Below are 24,889 nucleotides of genomic sequence, written 5' to 3' on the forward strand. Positions count from 1 at the left end.
TTAAAAATGAAACATCTGGTTGTCTTGTTGAGCAAAATACATCTGAGGGAGTGAGGAGTTGGCAGAAAATAAATAGCTAATTGAAATTTAAATTAATCTTCACAGAAAATTTACATGAACTCAAAGAAACTTTAAACACTAAAAAGTTCCACAAAGACAGAGTATGATGTACATTATTAACCAGCCAATCATTGCAGTCCAGATGCAGTGGAAGTCATATGATGCCTTTGTGATTCAGGCTGCCTGGGCTTCTGCATAGTGATTGAGCTCAGCCTAAGGTCTGGGCCTTGTCATGATAAGGTGCCAAACTTAGCTTTACTTCTAAAATCCTGGATTAATGCCTGCTTTAAGAGCTTAGCATGGTCATCCATTCAGACATGCACTGGATTGACTGGCCTACCCTGGTTGCCTGTTATCTTCTTTGAAGTTCTACAAGCACAGTACACTATGAAGCACCACCACTTGCTGTGGGTATTCATCATGTCCCCTACTAAGACTTTTTACCTTATAGAAGCTTTTTAATTATGTTCCACCCCCCCAATACAATTATTATTTATTTCTGTAATCAAACAAAGCAGTGCACAATTTTTATAAAATTTATTTTTCATTTTTATGGCAGGATTCTGTTTTATAGAGTCACTTTAACATGTGGCCACAGCTAAATAATGTAATATCAGTTTGCATTTATTTGTTTTCCACTAGCAGCGGACGATGTGGGTCTCTGGGAAAGAGTTAGTTTCAGTCCCTTTCCCACACAATTGTTTACCTATTAACTTTAAGAATTTTAAGTCTTATTCACTTTAAAATAGATTTTTATGAAATTATTTATGTATGTTTCTAAAATGCTTGCTGCAAAAACAGCTGTTTTTTAAAGAAGTCATCAAAACCAAAAGATGACCCACAATCTTATGAAAGTACATTTTTGCTGCTGATTTTGAAATGCATAAAAAATAAAGATGTGCAGCCTGGACGTAAAGCTTGCCGTAATTTGCTCTGACATGCTGGGTGTCCGGCGTTATGTTCGAGGTGAAGCTATGACATTATTTTTAAATTGTTGCATATTAGTTATCTGCATAAAGGATTCCGCAAATTAAAACACCACCCGGTCGTCTCTATGGTTGTTCTCACTATCATGAGTCTTTGTCATATTTGTTTGAAAGGCTACAATGTCTTAAAATGTGGCAGAAGATATGTTAGTATTTTTGCTATTGATTAAACAAATATCCTGTTATACTTTGGCTTTTTGTTGTTTATACTACTTTCCATTCAAGGAAAATAGAATGGATGTGAAAACAGTTCAATGCACTCTTTCATGTCCTCTCACTTCTCTGAGCCTCAATATTAAAAGAACATTGTGCTAATATTTGGCTATTATTTCAGTCGTACTAGAAAAGGCAGAATTAATATTTGTTTTTCTTTCTTCCTTTATATTTTTACTCAAAAAATACTTTCTTGAAAAATGCTTCTGATTTTACCTGTACTTTGAGAGACAAAGTGTGCAATAGAGCTAAAAAAGCAAAATTTTCATGAGGTTTTTTTTAAAAAAACATGATTTGTAATATTACAAGTACTCTCTTTTAGTAAATAAGTTTTTTCTCAATTATAGGTACCTGTTCTCTTTATGAAATATATTCAGGGAAGGCGGTGCAGTGATTAAATGCAAACTACAAGCAAGTGATTGTGAGGCAGATTTTTGAGTCTAACTAAAATGTCCATAAACTCCATGTTGGATTTGGCCTTAGGGACAGAATGTCAGAAATACAGTGTGAAAAGTCTTATAAGGACTTTGTGATGTTTTAGACTGAGTAAAAATTATTCTTGATTCCTATCTTACATTGTGTCTGACATTTTTGCACCTTTATTTTCCATGAAAATAAAGGTAGAATATTTGTAAAACTGGCTAAGTGTATTTCCGATCATGATAATTGTCATCATTATCATTCGCACTAGTAATTGAAGCAGTAGTAACAAAAGTAGCATTAGTAGTACAATTAAAACTACCAGTTTTAATTGTAATTAATTGTAAAGTGTAACTCTTGGGTATGACAGATTTTGTCACTTTACTCTTGACATTTTCTGCTGCATATCCTATTATCCATTTTTGTAAGATAAGTAGGTAACTAAGGTATTTAAAAATGTGTTCAATGAGGCAGGTGGTGTTTTTTTTTTTACAGTTTCACCAACAGAAGTTTTGAATGGAATAGCTCCTGATAATCTACAGTCACAGTTTGTTTTTCATCTTGTGCTGTTGGTAAGAGTAACGATAAAGGAGTTTGGAGCTATGTTGATTCCATCTTGACTACTCTGCAATAACTCAGGAGTGGAGGAGAGGGCGGGGTGGTGGGCAGCCACCATTTTACTCCTTCAATCCTCCTCCGCTACCACTGGAATATAATCTGCTGTCTCCTGACCTTCAAATCATGCAACGCTAGAGCCATTTCAATTGGCCTGTCCACCATTAACGTGAAACGCCCTCTAAACACTCTGCTTCTGCTCATGGAAGATTTCCCTTCTCCCAGCATGTTTTCCTTCCGCGTTCCACGCTCCGTTGTTCCATATCTTCTTCTGTTTCCATCATGCCCCCTGGATCCTCACAGCTGTGGAAGGTGGGAACCTCTTGCACTTTAGAACTGTGCCACCACAGGAGATACTGCTGGTCAAAAGATGGGAATGGGAAATATTCCATTTGTTGTTCTCTGAAATGTTTGTGTTGCACCAAATGAACAAAGAAAAACCGTTTTAGAATACATTGTAAACAGACTATTTTCTTTTTCAGAATATTGGAGTTCACATATGACATTCATCCATGAACTGCTCAACCACAGTGCTTTAACCCACTAGTTTTTTGAAAACAAAAAGACAAATTTTTATTTGAATAAAATATGAAGGCAAAAAAAATTAAACTCTGATTTCTGTCCAACAAATATGTAAGGAAGCTCTTAAAATATTATGAACCTACATTTTGCAGTTTTTAAGGAAGTGCCAAATCCCTTGTCATAGTGCATCACATTTACAAATCAGACGGGTCCCCCTTCGTACTCCAAAAAATGTAAGGAAGATGCACTGATTGGAGCATAAAATCCCACTCCAAAGCTCAGCATGTTATGTTGCCAGTAGATGGATAGATCTATTATTGAAAAAGGACATATTTGATATGATCTGAATATTAAAAATATATCAGAGGGCAAACAACGTTCATTGCTGCCATCTGATCTGTGCTGAGAGATGTGTGTCAAATCTCAAGGGAGAAGCTTTATTCGGCAGGGTCAAGGGGTTTTCTAAGTGCTTGATGAGATGCAAGAAGTTTTATTTTTATTATATTTTTGCTGTTTGGTTAGCATTAAAGTATCACTGGTGCCTTTTAAACAGGATCTTTATCATCAGCCCAATTGCTAATTATTTTACCATCATGAACACAGATGAATGTATTATGACCTAGAAATCTTCTGACAACAAAATATCTTCACAAACACTCATATTTCAGCATATTTTCCCTCCATATGATGTTGTTTTCCTGTTTTTGCTCTGACTGATTTTATTTCATCTTGTCACTGTTTATTATCATCTGTCTAGGGCAGTGACAAATGTAAATGTGACTTAATGCAGCTGTATGACTGATTGTGCAGCAGCTTTAGTAAGGTGGGCAAACTGGTGAGACTGGTTTGTTTATAAAGTCAGTGTTTCTTGGCCACATATAAGTCCTCATCTTAAAGCTTCTGTGTAGTCTATTCCACTGGTTGTTATTACGTATAATAAATGTATTTATGATTAATGACTCCATTGGGGTTTATCCATAATGCTATGACCTCAAGGTAAAATTGAAATGCATGCACTGGATGTAGAGCATTTGTATATTATTGCTCAATATACTTAGCAGCCATTACATTTGTTGGCCCTGGTGAAAATAAAACAGAAGGCTATGGGGTTTCAAATCAACAGGGCCACTCTAAGAAATGGACTTATTGGAATTGCATTAAGTTGATTAGACTGAGAAATGAATACTGTTTACAATGGAGCAGTGTTAAACACTCTTGTTTCTCCCAGCTATAGTAGTGCATCGACAGTCAGTCAGCATCAATTAAAGCTCCTGATCTGTATATCCTGAGAGCCTGGTCCTGTTGTCTTCTAATAAAGCCAAGCCTGTGGCGGCAGAATGTTTCATTTCCTCCTAGAGATTGCCCCCAGTAATGCCGAGCACTTATCATAGTCCAGGAAAAAGGCTGTAACGACACAACAGTCAGATGCTTGATGCCCAGATCAAACCGAGGCCAGATGATGAAGCACGTCTGAGCACCATGTCAACATTTTACACTGCAAAAATACCTGATACGTTAGAAGAAGATGACTTTAAATTTCATGTTGTGCTCCAAACTCTGTAGTTAAAAAAAAAAAAGTGACAAAGTTGTTCACTTAATAGGTTTTTCCATATCTAAGGTTTGGGGAATACAAGGTATTTGGGGAATATTATAAGCGGTTGCATGTGTCTGTTTGTTCAGATGAAAATGAAAAATGGGGTCTGGGAAATACAGGGTTGTGAAGGGGGCCAAGCTGTCCCTGGCCATTCATTCTCTCTGGCCCCTCTGTCTAATTAATGGGGCACATTCATACACGTTATTGCACCAGAGGGTCTGTCACTCATTAATCATGTGACCTTCTGTGGCACATTTAATGACCTTGGAGGAGTAGATCAGCTGGAGATGGCCGAAGCTGTGGAATTAAATTGTTTCTGGAAGTGGTCATGGCCACATCAGGTGCTTTAACAGCCTCTCTGCTCGGGCCCTCTCCTGTGCCTCATCTGAAGGATCTTTGCAGGCTCTGCAACCAAGATGGGAAAGAAAACTCTAGGGCTGTGGTCTAGATTAGGGAAAGAAACAATGTCAAAGTAAAAAAAAAAAAGTTTTTTTTATTCTAATAGAATAAACAATGAAAAAGATGCACACATTTCTTGTAAACATGCACTCTCCATACCTTAATGAAAATGTCATGATTTTCAAATATATTTTTTTCTATTAAGTACAAACATGAGAATGTTGCAAATCCTTTGCAGGCTTAGGAATTACACATTTGTCTATAAAACATTTTCAAGTAAATAGAAAAGCTTAAGTGCAGCCTAATGTTTGTATATTTTGATTTGAACCCCAATTTAAAGGTTATGCATCCTTACTTCTGTATTATCACTCCTCAAATTCATGTTTATTGAAGATTTATAGAGTTGGAATGATCATGCAGTTAGCAGAGGGTCAAAATGAATCAATCTTTTTTGTTTTATTTATTAAAAATGTTGTTGACAACTGAAATGAAATATTTTTCTTAGACCATAATACTGGTCTAAAATACTTAAACCTGTCCTCCGTCTGAGACACTTTTAATTGAGACTTGAAGGATGCAGCTCTGGAGGCTGGCTTAATTTCCTCCGGCAGGAAAGTAGTCATTAAGCAAACAAAAAAAAAAAAAATACAGTCGGCCCTACCACAGGTTTTTCAGCAGAGATGACAGGAATGGTATGTTTTCTGTTTTGCAATCTACCTTCTTATTTCTGTGTTAAGTCTAAATTATTATTTTGGAGTGCATAAATTTGACCTGAAATGAAAAAGCATCAAAATACAAAAATAAAATCACATTAAATTGTGTTTTAGGTCAAGAAATTATATATTCTGTTCATTTTTAAACAGCTACAGTTTGTTGTGAAGGGTAACTAAGGGTCACTGCAGTGGAAGATTGACCAGTTTATTAATGCAATAATTCTGTGATCTAACTAAAGCACTGATGTAATTTGAGCCTCCTAACTGCATAATGTTATTGGGGGGAAAGCAATATTCAAATTCTTCTTTTTTTGCAGAAATGTGAATACTGATGTTGTCTAAAAGAATTATTCAGTGGAGTTATTAAAACAAGACAAAAGAAAATGTCTAGGCTAAAGACAACTTCCACAGTATCCGTTTTTTCCTACAAAAGAGTAAAGCTGGAGGATTTTCCATATAATGAATGCCCATGTTGTTTATATAGCAGGTCTGCAATTAATGTTTGCGCAGCACCAAAATGGTACTTATGTTTTGTTGCATGTTTAAATGTGGAGAAAGAAAAAAAAGTAATTAACAACAAACTTTAAAAAAATAAGTAAAAGAATCTCCCACAATTCCACATTCCACTATGTAAAAAGTACTGAAACATGTTGTTGTTCTGCAAACTTTCAGGATTCCACTTCATGCAGGAATTCTCTTACAGTGAGGTTTGGAAATTCCCTTTTTTAAATTTTTTTTAACCTTTTTTTTACTGTCCTGATCACTGCATGTCATAAGATAAACATGAGTTATTTTTTTAGCCTTGCTTTTCCGAGTTTTAGTTGTTTTAAACGTCTTTGCCCTATGTATAATATGAGTTAGTTTAGTCCAGTGGCTGTATCTTGACATTTTCTTAGGAAGATCAACACACGTCTGACTCACTTGAAAGCCATGTTCTGTTGTCTTTCCCTTTTTGATATCACTAATGGAAATCGGCCCTTTATTAGATATTTATACTACAGGGCAACAGAAAGGCATGGATTATTAAAGTAACCAGAGACTTTGACTTAAAAATGTGAAATTGTGAAAGAACAAAAAAGCCAAAAAAAAAAGGCATCATAGGAATTGTTAGTGAGATCAGTATTTGTGGCATGTGTGTATTTTTTGCATATCTTTTACAGGGGTTATTTCATAGGCTATAAATAGCATACATTTACTGCATCATGTTAGACGCTACCACATTCTTAGTCGCTTGATAGGCACCATCTTTCAATTAACATTTTATTAACATTTTAGGAAAAAAATCCCAATTTCTTTGCATCCAAAGTTTAAACACAGATCTCGTTATGGCTGCCACCTTCTGTTCACAGCGGCAGCGTGAAAATGTTGGCTTTCTTCTCAGTGACATTGAAATGGAAGGATTTTGTTTATCCCCGTCTTTGTTTATTTAACATTTTGCTCAGTGGGGGGAGTTTCAGATAGATTGTTTTCAAGACAGTCCCTGCAGACAGCGAGCAAACACACTACAGCTTCATCAAACAGAACAATCTTCAACTTTCCCCTTCTGCAGCGTGCAGGGAAATGTGACTGAGAGGAACATCATAATGGAATATGATTGAAAATGATCGGCGTAATTTTTGCGTGCATCTGTAACAGTATGCCAGCGTTGTTTTTTTTCAGAGGATTTATTTAGAATCATGTGTAAGTGTACCCTTACATAGAAAAAGAAAGCACAGTGATGGATGAAAACATTTCATTTTCATGTGGCAAACATTTGCAAGTTGGGTTATTAATGGATTCATGCGTGTGTGATGGATTGTCGATGTGCAGGGATTGTTTTATTTCCTTGCCAAGGAAGCGTCAACAGAAATTGTGGCACATGAAATTCAACTTGAAAAACAGGGAGGGAGCTAAAATAAATCTTTGTGAGCTGAAAAGTGAGTTAACCCCCCTGGTATGAAATGAGTTCGGAATTGAGTTCATTTCACATGTTTGACTCGTCTTTGTGTAAATGTGAGCAGGGCGAGAGCTGATGGAAGCAGCAGCGTTTTGAAATGTATTTATAACAAAAGAGAGAGAATCTGTTGTCAAAAGTGGCATCTTCAGTGTCAGCATGCAGATGTTCAAAGCTTGCAAGGGACAGTTATGAACTTTTGCAACTTCACTCATTAAAACGCATCAAATCAAACACACAGAGGCTGTGCCATTACCCCCTCTCCCTCTGTCTGCCTCACTGCTGTCGTTCGTCTCCTTCCACCATCCCATTTCTCCTTGTCGTAAGCGCAGGCCTGATTAATATTTTTCACCGTCCTGTAACCATGGCAATAAGGTCACTGCATATGATACTTAATTGAATCTTCCCTGTGCTTTTGTGTGCGCCTCCACTGTCCGGGCAATAAAAATCTTCCGCTGATGACTCCGAGCCCCTTTTCTGCTCCCCTCCATCTTTCTCTTCATGTTTGGCCCATGAATTTATTCATTTGTTTCCTCTTTCTTGTGCCCCCCTCCCCACCTTCCCTCTTTCATTCCTGACCTCTCTCTGACCTAGTCTTCCTTGTCTTGGTGTAGTATTTTTTTTTTTCCTTTTTCCTCTTCAAACACTGTTTTTGCGCAGGTTAGTCGCTTGTTAATGTGTTGAGTTCAAATCTTTTTGTGTGTGTGTGTTCTGTTGTTTGCAGAACAACACTTGATGGATTATTGCTTTTTAATGTCAGAGTAATGCACAGCAGGTCCTCTCAGCTTGGCCTTTTTTTGCCCTACTCTGGTCTTCTTAATGCTTACTCTTTTTCTCCCCATGTAAGAATTTGCATACTCAAATCAGTCTCGGGCACAATTGTTAAATTGATTTCAAATGACACTGATGACTGAAGTGGGGAAACAAAGAGGCCGGCAACCAGGAAACCGCTGGGTACACAAAGTAAGCCTCTGACACAGGTTGCTCTCTGAGCAGGTGCTCTGATTAATGCCTAACAAATTGGGGTTCTCTAAGATCTGGTCGTAAGTGGGAGACATGTTTCCTCTTCACACAATGCAAGGGCCAACACATAAACACACCCTGATGGAGTCTTTGTTCATGCTGGTGTGGGGGTAATCCAGGACAAGAGGGCATGCAGGGTTACATTGGGAAAACACCAGCATGACTAAACAGTAAAAAAGCAAAGGGAAGGAAGGAACTGTTTTATGGGGATCCTGGAATAAAAATACTAACAGGCTTGCCTTATAAGATATATAGTATATTTTAATTTCATGTCCTTCTATTCTGTATGTAAAAGTTCTCCTTTGTCGTAAACTGTTTTTGAGGTTATTCATGTTAGTTTTTCTCTCAGTGAAGTAACTAGAGTTGGATAGGGTAACCAGATATTGCACTTAAGTTGGAGCAATATCATTTGAAATAATGTTACGCATGTAAGATCAGGACCTCAGAGGTTTTTTAGAGAACATTAAAGAACACCTCATCACAGTGGAGGTGCCAGCCTCATGGTGTTGGGTGAGACAGGTAAGCTGGTCAGAGTGCATGGGAAGATGAATCCAGCTGAATACACTCATGACCTGGGCACAAGTTTATCTTCCAACAGAAAAGCATCCCCAAACACACAGTCATATCTGCAATAGCATGACTGAGATGAAAGCATTGCTATTGTTAAAAAGTCTAGATTTAAAGTCTATTTAAAATATGTACCAAACCTTTAAAAAACAATGTTCTTAAACCCGATTTGTCCAATCTGAATGAGCAACAGCGATTCTACAGAGAATAAGAAACAAAAAACAGTTTGTTTCTATGCAAAGATGATAGATACACACCTAAAACATTTGCAACCATAATTGCAATGAATGTATTATCCAGAGAGGGGAAAGGGAGGCACAAATACATTTGCATCCCTACCTGCCTGATTTAAAAAATAAAAAAAATAAAAATTGTTTCATGACGTAAAACAAAATGTTTGTAAAATTAGCAAAATGTGAACATTTTGAGTATAAATGTGTTTTTTTTCTGTTAGATGCCTTATGCCGCTTTGATAACACAGAGAATGACTGATAGTATAATTAAATTTATACTTTGCTGTATTCCTCGCAGGCCATGTTTGTGAAAGGTCAATACTTGCTAACATCTCTCCAGAATTAAGGACTTACTGTAATAAAACTGTGACAGTGATCTTGGGTCAATCATTAAGCTCAAATTAAATGAACTAGTCCAGTTTGTCAGAGGAGAAAAAAAAAATACAAATCAGATCTGACACATGCATCATAAAATAACCATTAGCTGTTACCTGCAATTTGAAGTGACAGTATATCAATAATGTCACTTGGAAAATGGGACAGGTTTGTTGTTGTCTTTAAATCACCCGAAACTCCATGCAGCAGAGGAGTATGCAGGTACTGGAATTGCATTAAGGCTTGATGGTAATGGCCACGGTGGAAGCAGTGGGACACGAGAGAAGCAGGGGAGAACATCATTCACTCCTCACTTGGTCACAGACTTTTCACGTCTGACTTCGTAACAAACTCAACATTAAATGTTCTTTTTTAATAATTAGCAAAAATGTTTCCAAAATATTTTCCCCATTCAGCCTATTTCTCATTATCTCACAATTATTTGGTAGACTAAAAGATGTGCATCTGTGTTAGCCCAAACGATTGCAATATAGAATAAAATGCATGTGTATTGGAAAAATCTGTTAAAATATTCTTTTTACCCGACTATTTAATCTACGAGGCCTTTTGATCACTCACCATGCAAACGGCCTCATTCAAAGATACATAAGCACACATTCAAACTGTGCAAACAACCACCCCCTTTCCTTACTGATGGGGCATTTGTGTACAATCACACTTAATGTTGCATATGAATGGGCCTCTTAATGAATGGGACATGCATACGGTCTCTGCCAGCTTTGAGGGCCGAGAGCGGAGCACGTGTCCTTTCTGCTGTTTGTCATGGAAGCATGTGGAGGCTATAGTGTGCCCATCTGTTCCCCCGACACACACACTCCTCAGCCACCTAATTTCTGCCATGCGTCGGTGTAACAGGCGAGCATTGTGGCAACAAGTGTCTCTACATTACCACGCTTGCCAGCTCCCCTCACTTGGCAGTGAGCCCGCTCAGCTGCCCTGCCCTCTTGTGAGAAAAAGCCTTGATTGTGCCAGAGGGAGAGAGCCGAGGGGGCCCGACCGGGAGGAGGGACGAGGAGGGGGAGGGATTTGATTTACATACTCCAGCTTATGTGGCACTCATCTGATTTTAAACAGCTCCAAAGCAATTAAGGGTTATTAATCCTTTTGTTTGTTTGTTTTATTTTTTTTCTTTCTCCCAGAGGCATGATGCTGCAGTAGCAGAATCTGAGGCACAGTGCCACCTGTGAGGGCTCCATGTGGGAATGTCAGCTCAACACAGGGTGTTTCTCTCAGCCTTCGTTCCCATTCATGCCTACTGACACAGCTGTGCTCTGTGTGTAAACAAACACAGCACCAGCTTGGCACTGCAAGGGAAGGTACTTTGGCAAAGACCCAGATCTGGAGTGTGCAGCTGGTGATGGCGTGCAGGGGCCATGGGCTGCTTATCCTAATTGTTCTAATTATGACAACAGTTTCTTTCATTTGATATAATCTGCAGAATTGAAGCACTTAATTAAATTTGTATCAGGGCAAGGCAAGTGCTAGAATGTGTTTCCACTGGAATTTTTTGTTGATTTAGCTTTAAGGGCTTCACTCCGTGTAATGGGAAATGCACTATAAATGTGATACAACTGCATGATATCGCAGATTATGATTCTTTATCTCGACACGTGTGTATTAATGTTTTTTATTTTTATTTTTATTTGTCCGTATATACTACCGACCACTGAGAGGAAATGAATAATATAAAATGATTTAGAATACATTTTCAACTATAACAGCATTCTAATGAGTGGATGTGATGAGGCAGGTATTTTAAATAAGACATAATGCAGAAAATAACATTGTCTCAAGGTCAATTGTGGTGCAGTAATGAGGGCTTGGCTTGGGAAACATTCTTCAAATATTTATTTCTGCATCATCCATTACTCACTCAGGAGGCAGCGCTGTGTTAAGAGACCCTCACTACGGTGAAAATGCATCACAGAGAGCAAAAGGAAGACAGGCATGGCGTAGAATGTGAATGTTCTCATGTCCATTCTTGTGGCCGAACGACCCTCCTCACTTGGTATAGAAAAACACTTACTGGTAATGTAAATAGCAAGGCAGCATAAATCAGGGGACACGTGCGGCCTGGGAGAGTATTGTGTAATAGTTATAGCGAAATGAAGTGGCATTGGGATCAATATCCTACTATATCTCACTCTGGCGTAATGGCACAGAGGGAAACTGGAGGCCAGGGGAGTCTGATCCCTCCACCCCACTATGGGCCTATAAATCTGCCCGACCCGCAGACTGCTTATTAAAGTACATACACAATCGGCAGCAGCCATCCAAAATAGCAAGCTTACTTACTGACCTGAAGTCAGGGGAATGGATGCCTTTACCTTGTTAAGGAGCGGGGTTACAGATTGATTGGCATTGTCTCATTATCCTGCACAGGGAGGTAAGGAAAAGTTGCATTATTTATAACATTGAAATAATTTACTACTGAACATTGAAAATATGTTTTCACTGTTACTAAGTTAAAACAACTTAATAACAGTTAAAGATTTCTCTTAAATTAATACTCGTTGTTTTATCTTTTAAGAGACTAATGTCTTAGTTCTTCTTAGCAGTACACTTCTAAGTTGAATAAAAGTAACTTGTAAATCTTAAATTCCTTCCTTGTTAAATCAGGAATTACAATTTTTTGAGTTCCTTTATCTTGTTAGCTAAACCTAGGACTGATTACAAGAATATGAGTAGAACTTGCCTGAAAACATGATATTTTTAAAAGCAGGTAATGCCTGTAGCATCACCAAGACAGAGTTGCTTGAGTGGAGGCCTCATTACTCCTTTCTAAAAGTTTTGCATGTATGCTTGTACATTCGGCAAGCCACATATTTAATAAAATGTTAGGCATGCAAGTCAAAATCTCTTTCAATGAGTCAACAGTGATTTCTTCTTGCTGAGTTAACTAAAAATGACGTTTCAAATTTTAATGTTTAATCAGATTTTTGTGGTCAAGCACCAACAAGCGGTCCGGTTTGCTTTTGACATTCTGGGCTGATAACTATGCACTTCGTTTTTGTGATAAGATTACCTTGGTCATAACAGTTGAAACTAAATGTTTAAATATACAATGTAAATAGACACAATCACATTGTTTCTTACTGCCCAATGTCAATTCAAACTAAACTTTTACTGTTGTGGACAGTTATGATTATTAACATTTCCTCTATGTCAAATGCCAGATTAATTAAGGACACAATATTTGAGAAATATTTCTATTAATTTATCCACTTTCAGAATTTTTAATAGACCTCTTTATTGTTTAAGCTGTATGACTTTGATCAGATATTTTGGGTATACTTCTCTGTGGTAAATTATGCTTTTTACTCTTTTTGGTGGGGGGGTGATTTGCATATTTTGTGTCAAAGCGTATTCATTTCTGGGACACAGAACCCTTCCCCTTCCTGGCTTGTATGAAGGCTTTACATTTCTATGACGTTTATACTTGCACATATTTGTTTATACAGACAAACTGCTCACCTTCAACCATCTGGAAATGGAAATCCAATGTTCTCTTCCTTGCCAGATTTCTTTTGATTTTCCCATAAATATGGAGAGTTTGAAGTGTTTCTCCATGTGACTTAAGCTACCTTCCAGTTACCTCACAAGTCAGAGCTCAGGGATGGATCTAATGTCAGAAATGAGGTAATAGCATTCTGATTAAGAAGTTGGAATTTCAACACAGCAATGCTCAAAAACATTGTTTTCAAACATAATTTTAGGCTTTACTTTCTATAAGCAAATATCACTATTAATTTGTTAAGGTTAGAGTTGCAGGCGCTAGGTAACATTGATTTTATTAGCACTTCTTGTCTTGTAAAATACACATTTTCACCACATCTTACTGCTGTTGATACGAGGAGCGGCCATATTGAAATGCGAAGTTGTGGGTAGTCGGAGTTGCTCCCAGTTTCCCAGTGGGAAATCTGACTTGGAAGGGCATTCCAGTTGATTTTTTTTATGGGAAAGTCTGAATTTTCCAGTTCCGAATGCAGCTGGAATGTGGAATTTACCTGTCACAGGCTTACAAAGCCATGACATCACCATCATGTAGGCTTTTTCAAACTGTTTAAAAATACAGTAATCTGAGGTTATATTAACTTCTATCCTTGAATATTAGATGTGAAAATTGTCTGTTCTCTCATTATTAATGAGCAAATAGAATTAAGTTTGGCTAAGGCAGAAATATTTTAGTCTCATTTAATAGATGACAAAAAAGGGATATGTGGTTTTTATGCAATGTATGTAATTTACCTGGCTCCAATTCAATATACAAATTGAATTAAACAATTTGTATGTTGTTTAATTTTTAAAAAATGCCATTAGTGTATGACTGCATGAGTATCATTTTTGCAATAACATTCAATGGAAAGGATGCCACTGCATGTTGCAATTTCACTATGTACAGGCTGTTAGTGTGCAGATCACTTTGTATTCTCGTGAGATGTTTGCGGGTGATCATTCGAGTGGGAGAAGTACATTTTAAACAAGTAAGGGACAGTGCATTGGACTGTCTAAAGTGCTGTAATAAAGTGGTCTAAATAATGAAAATGCCGTCGGTGTGTGAAAGACGAGTAGTTTTTGATTTACATTTAGATTTTCTCTGACAAAGATTGTATTTTTAACATAGCTTTTATGTATTTTTTTGCATAATGTGTTTGTAGATTGTCCTTTTATCAACCTCAGGTTGTAATAACTTTATAAAAAAGAATATAGAACCTGAAGGCAAAAATAAGTGCAAAATACAAATATAATGGCTGCCTGTGATTTTCCAAATTATTCAGGTTTTATCCATTTATTTATAAGATCTTGTTGAAGCTTAGCACAGCCCTGAGGCAGAAGGATGTTGGCAAAAGGTTGCGAATTGTAATTGTAATAAAATAAAAGGAAAAACAAGAACAATGGTTTACTTCAGTATTATCTCAGATCTTTTTTTCCAGTAGGTTATTTTGTGAACTGCTGAAGACTGTGGACAGTAAAAAACATGTCTTGTATTTTACAGGACCATGAAGACATCTTTGCCCTGTTTCAGAGTGGGTAAGTGATTCTTTTACACATTTTTTTAATCACTGGAAATCTTTTTCTCTGAAACAAGATCCTTTGATTTGAAGGAAGCAATAATGATTTGGAATGTGAAGTATGAGCAATGCTTCAGAATATTTTAACTAATCCATCTAAAATGTATGAACATATAATCTATGTATGTTTTTCTTCTAAATCCAAAAATATTATTTAAATATCAGTATAATGTAAATATCAATTACACTGAACCAGTAAAATCTTCTCATTTGCTATGGAGTTTTTCCTCTTCAAATTTTGACCGTTTAGCCAGTTCTAACTGTTTAAAGTACACCACTTAATAAAACCTTAGAAAATAATTAAAATTCATGACGGGTCAAAAGCCTTACTTTAAATAAAACCATAATAGATTCAATTTCAAAATTATTTGGGGTTTTAAAGAAAGATTTAAAAAAAACAACAACAACATGGACCATAGGTCAATCTTCTGGTGTCTTACTGGGACCATAAGGTTGACCTTTGGCATGCTACCTTTGGCATGCTATCCTATTAAATAAATCATTAGATCAGCTGATTATTCATTCATTCAGTTTTGTCAAGTCTTTGCACCTTGTGGAAGGCGTCGGTAAGCACGACCTCCTTTAAGCAATTCATTCCACATCTAAAAATTAATATATGGTTTAATGCCTACAAAATAGAGAAAGGCTATATAAAGACATTGAAGCTCTTCCACCATGCAATTTCCACTCTCTGAAATGTCATTAAAATTAGAGGAGATGTGAAAGTCAAGAGAAAAAATCCAAGAAAACTTTCACACGTAGGTACATGTGGTAGACAGAAAAAGAGTGCAAAATCTGTAGGGACCTGCTGGAAAACATCTGATATGTAGTCTCCGTGCAACACCGATGCATAAATAGCTTCAACATAGAAGAGCAGAAGTAATAACTTCAAAAAATACCTGGGACTGGTTTACAAGATTCAGAACCTAACATCTGAATAATTATATTCATTTTGTAAATAAATCTGCTTGACACAGATTCATATACTGATTCAAAATGAGTCACAGTGGAGGCAGCATTTGTAAAACCTTATAAATGCTGTGTACCTTGCTTTATTACAAAATGGAATATGCTAGAAACTTCTCCTCTTTGAAAACACCTTATTCCTTTAATATGCATCTAAAAGTGAAACAATAGAAAATGTACAATGTAAAACAACAGGTTCAAGACTTAAACAAATTTTGTGACTGCTAGGGGCCTCAGGAGAACATCAGTTAATTTCACAAATGAATTTTTTTACATACTGAAAAATAAAATAAAATCCATTATTATTTCAAAAGTTAACATAAATTACTTTTAGTATCTTGCTTTCTGCTGCTTGTATGTGCACCCAGGGTCACATTTCAGGCACACTACTCCTTCTATGTCAACAAGTAGCTGAGTTTTTCTTTTTTTTTTTTTTTTTTTTTGCCATAGTTGCTGGTGAGCAATACAATAATTTTCTCATCATCTCTTACACTACCAAGTGTGGAATAACTACAAAGGTGTTTGTTTGGAAATGGGCGCCACAAAACTGCTCTGGACCTCATAGAGATATGATCTGGCTCTGTCCTGTAATGGTAACCACAGTCATTTTCTGTTTCAGTTCTCCAGCAAAATAGTTCATTAATTACATCTAGAAAATCAAAATGGGTTTTATAGTACTGTTGAAATTTAGTTTTTATCTGCTGACAAGGCAAATGGCAACACAGTATAAAATAATGTGATGCTTTACTAAAAAAAATATTTTGTGACTCCCAAAGCAATTGTTTTAAAACTCAATGCAAAAAAAAAAAAGAAATAGGAGTCACATGTCAGTAATGCAAAGTGTTCTATGGTTAAAAGTTGTGCATAAGAAAACATTCACATGATTAGGTGAATAGATAATAAGCAGCACATAATTTTTTTTATGTGCCATACCTTTTTTACCCTGTGGTGGCAGTAGTTTACAGGACGTCCTGGCAATGTTGGAGATTCTCCTTTTGACCTTCCTAAATAAAAGTGTCCTAAATGTAATGAAAAAGATGCAGATGTCATAAGGTGAGTTAGGAGAAGTAAACAGAATTTCTATAATAGAAAAATTAGTTGATGCCAAAATAAAAACTTGAAAGAATGTCACATAGATGTTTCTGAATGTTATTGTTATTGCAGACAACTGTTTACAAAATGTATGATCCTAAATATTATGTTTGTATCTGACAATATATGCTTAATATTTGTCTGATCTGCCAGTCAGTGGAAATAAAAACACAGTTAATGAGATTAACCTCTTCCAAACAGCTGAAAACATTGCAATATTACAAAATACAGGCTAATCGAAAGAAAAGACATTTATTTTACTCTAAATTGTGGAAACAGAAACTTTTTGTCATTTGAAAAACTATTTTGTCTTTGTTTTGAGTATTATGTAGGAAAATTGTGTCTCGTTCTAATTTAGACAATGTCTACAGACATACACTTGTCTCAATCTGAATGAAATATTTATTTGAGTAATTTAAGAAATGAAAATTGTAATAACATTCTTTCATTGTTGTGTCAGAAAATCTAAACATGAACTAAGTTAATTATTTATTTAATCTTTATTCTATTGCACTGTTATATACCGGACAGGATTTTAAAATCGTAAGATTTTGCAATAACAAATTTGAAGTTAAACTATTGGCAATAAATAAATAAAATAAAAATACATTAAATCCAAATTGAATTTAGAATTAGGAATTTTGAATTTAAATTTTAAAATAGATAAAATTATTATGTTAGTCAAACTGGGCATTCCCTTTACAATCTTACACAAAACTAGTACTTCTAAACTCGTACCAGTACAAGGTTAGACTGATGGTGAGGCTATGTGATCAGTAGATATGTACTACTTCATTTTTTTATAAGACCACATCGAGATTGTCATTTAAAATAAATGATAAATCAAGAAATGCTCTCTGAATCTTACATTTATAAAGATCTAAGTGATCTGTGAACTTGACCTATAACAAGCCTTTCCCCTCACACCCACCTTTCCACCCCTGCACACACACACACACACACACCCACACACCCCCACACACGCACACACACGCGCCCACACATCCCACGCACGCCTTCAGCTCTTCACTGAGTGTGTGTTTGCCTGCGAGTCTGTCACCGTCCATGGCCTTGACCTTGCTGAAGGTCTTAGCAGTCACCAGACAGTGATGACAGTGGTCTCCTTTTTGGAGTAAATGTTTTAGTATGAAAACTGACCTAGAAGAGAAAATTGACACAAACAAGCCTGCAGAACAGCTACTTTTTAAAATCCACTACAGGTGTTCCCACAATGCAAACTTGATTTTTGGAAATCACATGTAAATATTCAGTCAGCCTGACCTTTTGGTCTGTCTGTGTGAGGATCTTTGACCAGTGTCTGACCTATAATCCTCTCCTAAATGATTTGACAATAGAGAGACCTATTGATCTTGTCAGACCCTGTTTGCAAAGGGTCAAGAGCCTGATGTGCAGTGCAGCTCTTCTTGGTGTGTTTAGGTAAAATGGTGTCACCAATGCTGAATGAGGCACCTTTGTCTTTCCACAACCTGCAGTGTTTGTGCTGCTTAATAAGTGGATCAGGCTTCTGTTTCCATTCTTGGGGCAGAGAGGCTTCATACGTCAGATCCTACGTCACTTGCTTTGCTGCATTAGTAATGATTACAAAGAAGCTCTGTGCTAAAATTGAAAAAATAACACATTAGGAGTCATGTGGCAGGCTCAGGAAATGGCTTCTTTTTCTCTTTAACACAGCACAAATTGCTTAAAGTAAAACGTATGCCTACAAGCTCTGGTTACCTGTCCTATTAAACATGCTGCTTTTAAAATTGTGAAAAAAAGAAAAGAATAACTGCATACTCTTTCTCAGAGCTCTCGCTGCAGCCCCTGGGTGGCTCCTCTGTGTTCACAAAGAGACGCTTTGGCAGCTCCTACATCTGGCCAGACAGAGAAAACATGGAGAGATTCTCCCGCTGACCACTAGTCTCCCCATCTTGCGTAATAAAACCATCCCTCGCTCTCTTTTCTCTCTCTCTCTCGTGCTCTCCTGGATTCTTTTGGAGTGACTGCTGTTGGAGCAACATCTGGAATGAGCAGCAGTTTTCTTTCCCTGTGTTTTTTTGGGGGGAGATTTAGGCCCCCGATAATCCGTCTCCCTCCTCATTAAAGGGGCTGAATAAACACAGGCCTCTTCCAGTTGTTCCTATGAATTTCCTTACCAGGCGTCAGGAGACCGAAGTGGGGGCTACTGGATCAAAGCTGCCGGCAGCCGTGGGTGAAAAGAGTGAGAGTGCGTTCCGGGGTTGGGCCCATTACCTTTCTCCCTGGGAACCCTGGAGACTCCTAGGTCACTGGCTGTCAGCTCTTTGGCCCAAACTCAGCAGAGAGAAGAAAGAGTAGAGGAGAGAGAGAAAAAAAGAAAACATTTTTTTTTTTAACAAAAGTTGCCTAGAGGAGATGCACAGATGTTGTATTGTCTGTGTGCTTAAAAGAAGGATAGCAAATTAAGAAATACAATGCTGAGATTTTTTCAGCAAACTTGAATTTTCTGTAATGTTGTGTGTAAATCTTTTTCAAGTGTGTTTTTAAATAAGTGCTCACTGATGATGTCTACCAGGTAGAATTTGTTTTTGTCCTAGGGGTTTAACATGAGCTCTCTGTGCATTTGTCCGACTTCAGCGTGTTTGACTGATGATTGATGATTGAACACAGGAATCTGTAGAGTTTAGAGATCAGGTCAAACTTTCGGGCCCATCAAGCCGTCCATGAGCAGCTTTTGTACATTTTGAGGTTGCTTTGTTCCACTGCAGGAGGTCATTGTTTTGTTGTTGCCCTGAATGTAATGGTTCACATGAATTCCACACCAAAAGGCTTTTAGTATTTTCTTCAGAGTCGAGCTGGATATAGAGCTGGTCAGAGTTGTTGCCTATGTTCACATCTGCCACTAAAATGATGGATGCCTTTGTCTCCTATGGATGAAGGTCCAGGAAAAACAAAACAAAAAACCCCAGCATGGCATAGATGAAAGAAAGTACACTAGTTTCTCATTTTATCTCGTAAAAATGCTGAATTCCTAAGGAACTTTTAATTTGTACTTTAATCCCAGAGCTATAACTGAAACTGTGGTTTTGTTTTTTCGACAGATGAAACTAAGGCTGAACTTTTTAAAAATAATGTCTACTGTAAAATATGGTGAGAGATCTGTGATGCTGTGGGCCCATTTCTCCTCCATAGGCATTTTAAATCACGTTCTCGTGTATACCAGATTTTAAATAGAAAAATCTTGGCTTTCTCATTATAGTAAACATAGCTTTTTCATGGATATCTCAGCAAAATTAGACAAAGAAATCAAGTAGCTCTCAGAACCCAGGCCTAAATCCTAGATAATAAGACATAACCTGCTAGAGATGCCAGAAATTGTACTCAAGCATGAGTAGCACTACTTCAGTGTATTTCTACTCAAGCAGAGACAAAAATAAGTCATCAAAAAATTCACAATATTACAGCAAATTAAAAAAAAAAAAAAACCCACAATATTACTGTATAAAAATAACAAAATTACACATTCGACCAGAAGAAAATAAAATTCAAACCTCACTTTTCCACAACACAAAACCTTTGGAACCAATATGTAAAGCAAGCATATGCTAGTAAAACAGTGGAAGAAAAATAGTTCCACTTACAATTTATACTCTTTATTTTATCTCCAAAAAGGCACAACAGGCTCAACAGATGGAAAATAAAATTAGAACAGTGAACCTGCGGTTTTGATTAAAACATGTTTGTTTTTTTATTCAGTTAAGTAACTCAAGGTGGGTAGTCAGAATTTTTATGCAGGGAAGAGTAGTGTAACTTCCTAATAAAATTACTCAAGTAGAAGTAAAAAGCTTGATACAGTAAAATTATTACTATTATTACTTTTTTCCCCAAAATACTACTCAAGTAAATGTTACTGCATAAATGAAACTAGTTACCACCCACCTCTGATAAGCTGTGAGGTGAGTTGAAGAGAAGAACATCTAAGAGAAGACCCAAGACTCTGGAGGATCTAGGGATATTGTGAAATAAATAGTTAAATATCACTCTGTGTTCTCCAGCTGTGGGAAGTGTTATTGGAGAAGAATAACTGTTATTGACAGCAAGGGTGCCAGCAGTTCTGCCACCGGCAATTGTCTTAAAAACTGCAATTACTTTACATGAAATGTTGACTCAATGACTGTGCTTCTCCAATAAAATCAAAATTTATTTTAAGCCATTTTATACATCTTTTTCAGGAGTGAACTTTTTTGTGTTAGCCCTCTAACATGTTGAAAAAACATGGTGCAAATGTATGTGTGCCTCTCTAATGCAGTGACCCCTGAGTAGCATTAATTTTCTAATTCCCTCACACATCCTGGCAATCAAGTTATAGGTTCGCTTCAAAAGTTTGCAGTAGAGGCAATTAAAGAAAAACCAAAAAGCTTGGAAATAGGAGCAGGGTAATCAACATAGGAAAAGGGTGATGCCTTGGACTGCAATTGTTACTCACTAACTCAGAAAGATGATAAAATTGATCAAATTGCATCCCCTATGGTTCAAAGGGAAAAAAAATGCCAGTATTAAATGGTCAATGTAATTAACTTGCTTGGCCACTAGCTGCGTGGTGGGAGCAGCTGCGGCTGGATATAGTGTTTGTGTTTGTATATGTGCACTCTGCGTGTATGTGTACAAATGGCCCTGTGGTCGTCATCAGGCCCCCATCAGCCCCTCCATTAGTTACTGAGCTGCGGGTCTGCGTTGCAGCCCACCTGCACTGAATACAGATTAGGGTAGGAGCATGGACTGCAAGCGCAATGAAGACAAACGCGCACGTGAGCTCTCACAAAAGACAACATTACCATATTATCTGCTTTGACACGCCGTGACATATTTTGAAACACAGGCTTGCAATTAAAGCCGAGACAGAACTGTTGCATCATGGGCTTAAATTAACCGCGAGACCATTCAGCTGCTTCTGTATGTTTCCTCTGGCTGACACAAAACATCTGTCACTGAACAAACACCAGAGCTTCTGGAGACCACTTTATCTGACGCCAGCACATCATAGCTTACACGTTCTGAAATAACGTCACACACAGCAGAGTACACACACCGGCAGCCATGCACAAAGGCAAACATGGCTGCATGGCGATCGTCTTCTTCTGGAGTCGCAGGCTCACACGCTCGTGACAAGAAATCTGCTGGCGGTCATTACGTCGGGCCGAGTAAACTCGGGGCCGCCACGCTGACAGATAGCGTTTTCACGTGCTCTGCTCCTGCCAGAAGCAGGTGTTTATGATCCATAAGACATTGCCTTAAAATTTCAAAACAAATGGTTTTGGTATTAAACTATGTGCAAAAATTTATTTTAAACGATGACCTTAAGCTATTTTCTGATTTAGATCCATATGTCCAAAGGAAAAAAAAAAAAAAGAATTAGCTGTCCAGATTGAGATCAAGGTTAGAGAGCAATGTTTTGCCCTGGAGTTCAAGCAGAACCTGTAGGGCATGGGGACTGGGGGAAGGAGAGAGAGGCTGTGTGATGGCTTCAGTGTGTCTCTGTGGCAGTGCAATGGGACTCTTGGGAGACCCAGGTCAGGAGCCCCCGCCTCCAATCCCCTCCCACCCCCACATTACTGTGCCATTTAAAGCCACCCAGCATCTATTTCCTCCAATAAAAACTAATAACCTTTTCTGTCGGAAATCACGGCAGCTCTTGAGTGCTGGAGCAGAGGCCTGGCTGGATGGCCTGTAATTGCGGCCCTGTAGTTTCCCTTTAGTTTATTTTTTGCACTGTTTTGGATTTGATTTTTTTTTTTTTACCCTGTCCTCTTGGTGCTCTGAGCTTTGTGGCTGATTGCCTGCACAGCTCACCCCACACTCAGTAATCAGACAGCAGCTAGAGAGGGGGCAAAACAGCAACTCAAGGACCTTTTATAATTGGGAGGGATTTGGGGGGCAGTACGACTTTACATTTGGTGACAGAATTGGTTGTGATGGTGACCGCACATGCCGAATAACAGGTATGCCGAAGCCCCCTCTGCAGTCCAGTCATTGTGAGGTGGCTATGAATAGTTTGTACATACCGTATTCTTGTTCTGGAACTGTCCATTTGCCACTGAGACTGGCATATTTGGTAATAGGCTAAAACCATCCATCTCCACATTTTGCACACATTTTCACCGATGCTTGAATGATACTCCACCATTCATTTATGGTAATGTTTTACAGAAAGGTTGTTATTTCAAATATTCAAAGTGTCAAATGTTGGTTACGTACTTTTCGTTTTTTGGCAGTGTTTTCAGCTTGTTTTGCATTTGTGTAAGTAACCTGAGATGGAAATAGGTTTTTAGGCATCTCTCGGTACATGTAACTGACTTTGTGACCACCGGCAGATGAAGTAACATTGCTTTTACCATTGCAATATTTTTCTGCAGAAAACATAGAATATGACTCTCACACTCTCATTGTACACACCTACATAATTTTACAGACAAGTCCCATTTTTCACCTGGAAACAGAACCTCCCAACATCAGCTTGATCAAATCTAAACAGGACAGTGGAGGAACCCGCAAACTAGTAAAAATATAAGAACCATTTATAAAACATAAATAATCATCTAACATACACTAAAAAAGGGGTTTTTTAATCCAAAAAGGACTGGTAGCATATTCAACATTTATTGATTATAAATATGATCATTTTTTCTTGGAGATATTTGTTATATCTTTTCTCGCTATTATCACATGTTTCAACTTAAAATAATTTTATATCCAAATCTCCCTTTGTGTGGTGGTTGTAGTTACAATGAACAGTTTGCTCAAAAATATTGAGGAGTTTATTTCACTATACCAAAATCAAATACCATTCATATAAGAGTGTTCTGCACCAGAGTGAAGTTCAGTGGGTTCGTGATGATTTGGTGGACAAAGGAAAATTGAATCTTTGAGCAGAACTAATGTTTGGGTTATAACAACTGCTTTGGTTTTAATTATTTCACCAGGTTTTTCAGTAAGTTGCTTCTGTATCATATTTTGATAGAATTGCAATCATCTGTACTTTCAAAGTTTTTGCTTTTGTATTCATATATGCTCATAAGGCTACCTAGAGATGTTTGGACAAAGAAGCCACAGGCAATAAAACAATATTTAGCATCTGTAAAAGAACAAATGTTAATGGTTTCCACAATGTTTGGCACAATTTTGGCATATCCTTTTTGTGTAAGAAGGCTAATTTTCTCTTTTGATCTTGCAGAGCAAGGTAGTTCTGGGAATTTAAGAAGCGCTGCGAACTTAAATTTAAAACACGGATGTCAATGGCTGCTTTGTCATCTGTGGACTACAAACTGTGGTCAGATGAGCTCGATTTGTTGCTGGATATTTTTTCACTTAAAGCACTAAACTTGACAAGAAACTTAGAGGAATTCAATTTGTGAGTTAAACATTGTAATGACAGATCAATAGTAATTATGGAGCCTTCATGCCTGACAAAAGACAGCACTGTGTATAAACTACTGCTTGTGACCTGTGTGAGCACAGTTATGAATGTGAGCATAGGCTCTTGTCAGTGTGGGTTAATTAGAATTGTGTAATATAGGGGTGTATTTTTCAGACACATGAAACCCAACACTGCAGTGTCAATTTATGCAGCTTTCTTTATTTATTCATAAAGCTGGTTCTTTTAGCTAACTAAGTCTTTCTTGCAAAGAAAAAACTGATTGTATTGAAGAGAAGCTTCACAAAGTATTTAGGTGAGAAAAATATGTGTTGATGTTTTTGAAGAAAAATCCTAAATCTTCACAGGAGGGACTATAATATGGCATTTTCAGGAGTTTTTCTATCACCATGGTGTGTGCGGGTGGTATAATTCATTCTAAAATACAAAAAAGCAAACTCACTTTATATGTCCTATTTTTTCACATTCAAAGCTGGTTTAAGTTTGCTTTGTTATAATAAAACATTTTCATTTCTTAATTTCATCATTCAGTGGACTTAATCAGTTCAACAAGTTTATTGCTTATCACGTTAAAGTCTTTCCAACTGCAAAAGAAATCGAAAATGGGCTTATTTAATAGAAGACTTATGATCCTAAGATGTGGTGTTATTACTTCAAATTTGCTGCAATTACAA

At 37.2% G+C, this 24,889-nt stretch overlaps 1 protein-coding gene across 1 annotated transcript in view; it reads left to right on the forward strand.

Annotated features, from left to right (window-relative positions):
- zfhx3b (zinc finger homeobox 3b) overlaps positions 1 to 24,889 on the forward strand; it is a 224,214-nt gene that overhangs the window by 2,838 nt on the left and 196,487 nt on the right. The window contains exon 2 of the mRNA XM_032559863.1: positions 14,671 to 14,705. The gene's annotated coding sequence lies outside the window, so the exon portion shown is untranslated. The remainder of the gene's footprint in view (positions 1 to 14,670; positions 14,706 to 24,889) is intronic.

The sequence above is a fragment of the Xiphophorus hellerii genome, chromosome 4, assembly GCF_003331165.1.
Source record: "Xiphophorus hellerii strain 12219 chromosome 4, Xiphophorus_hellerii-4.1, whole genome shotgun sequence".
Classification (NCBI taxonomy): domain Eukaryota; kingdom Metazoa; phylum Chordata; class Actinopteri; order Cyprinodontiformes; family Poeciliidae; genus Xiphophorus; species Xiphophorus hellerii.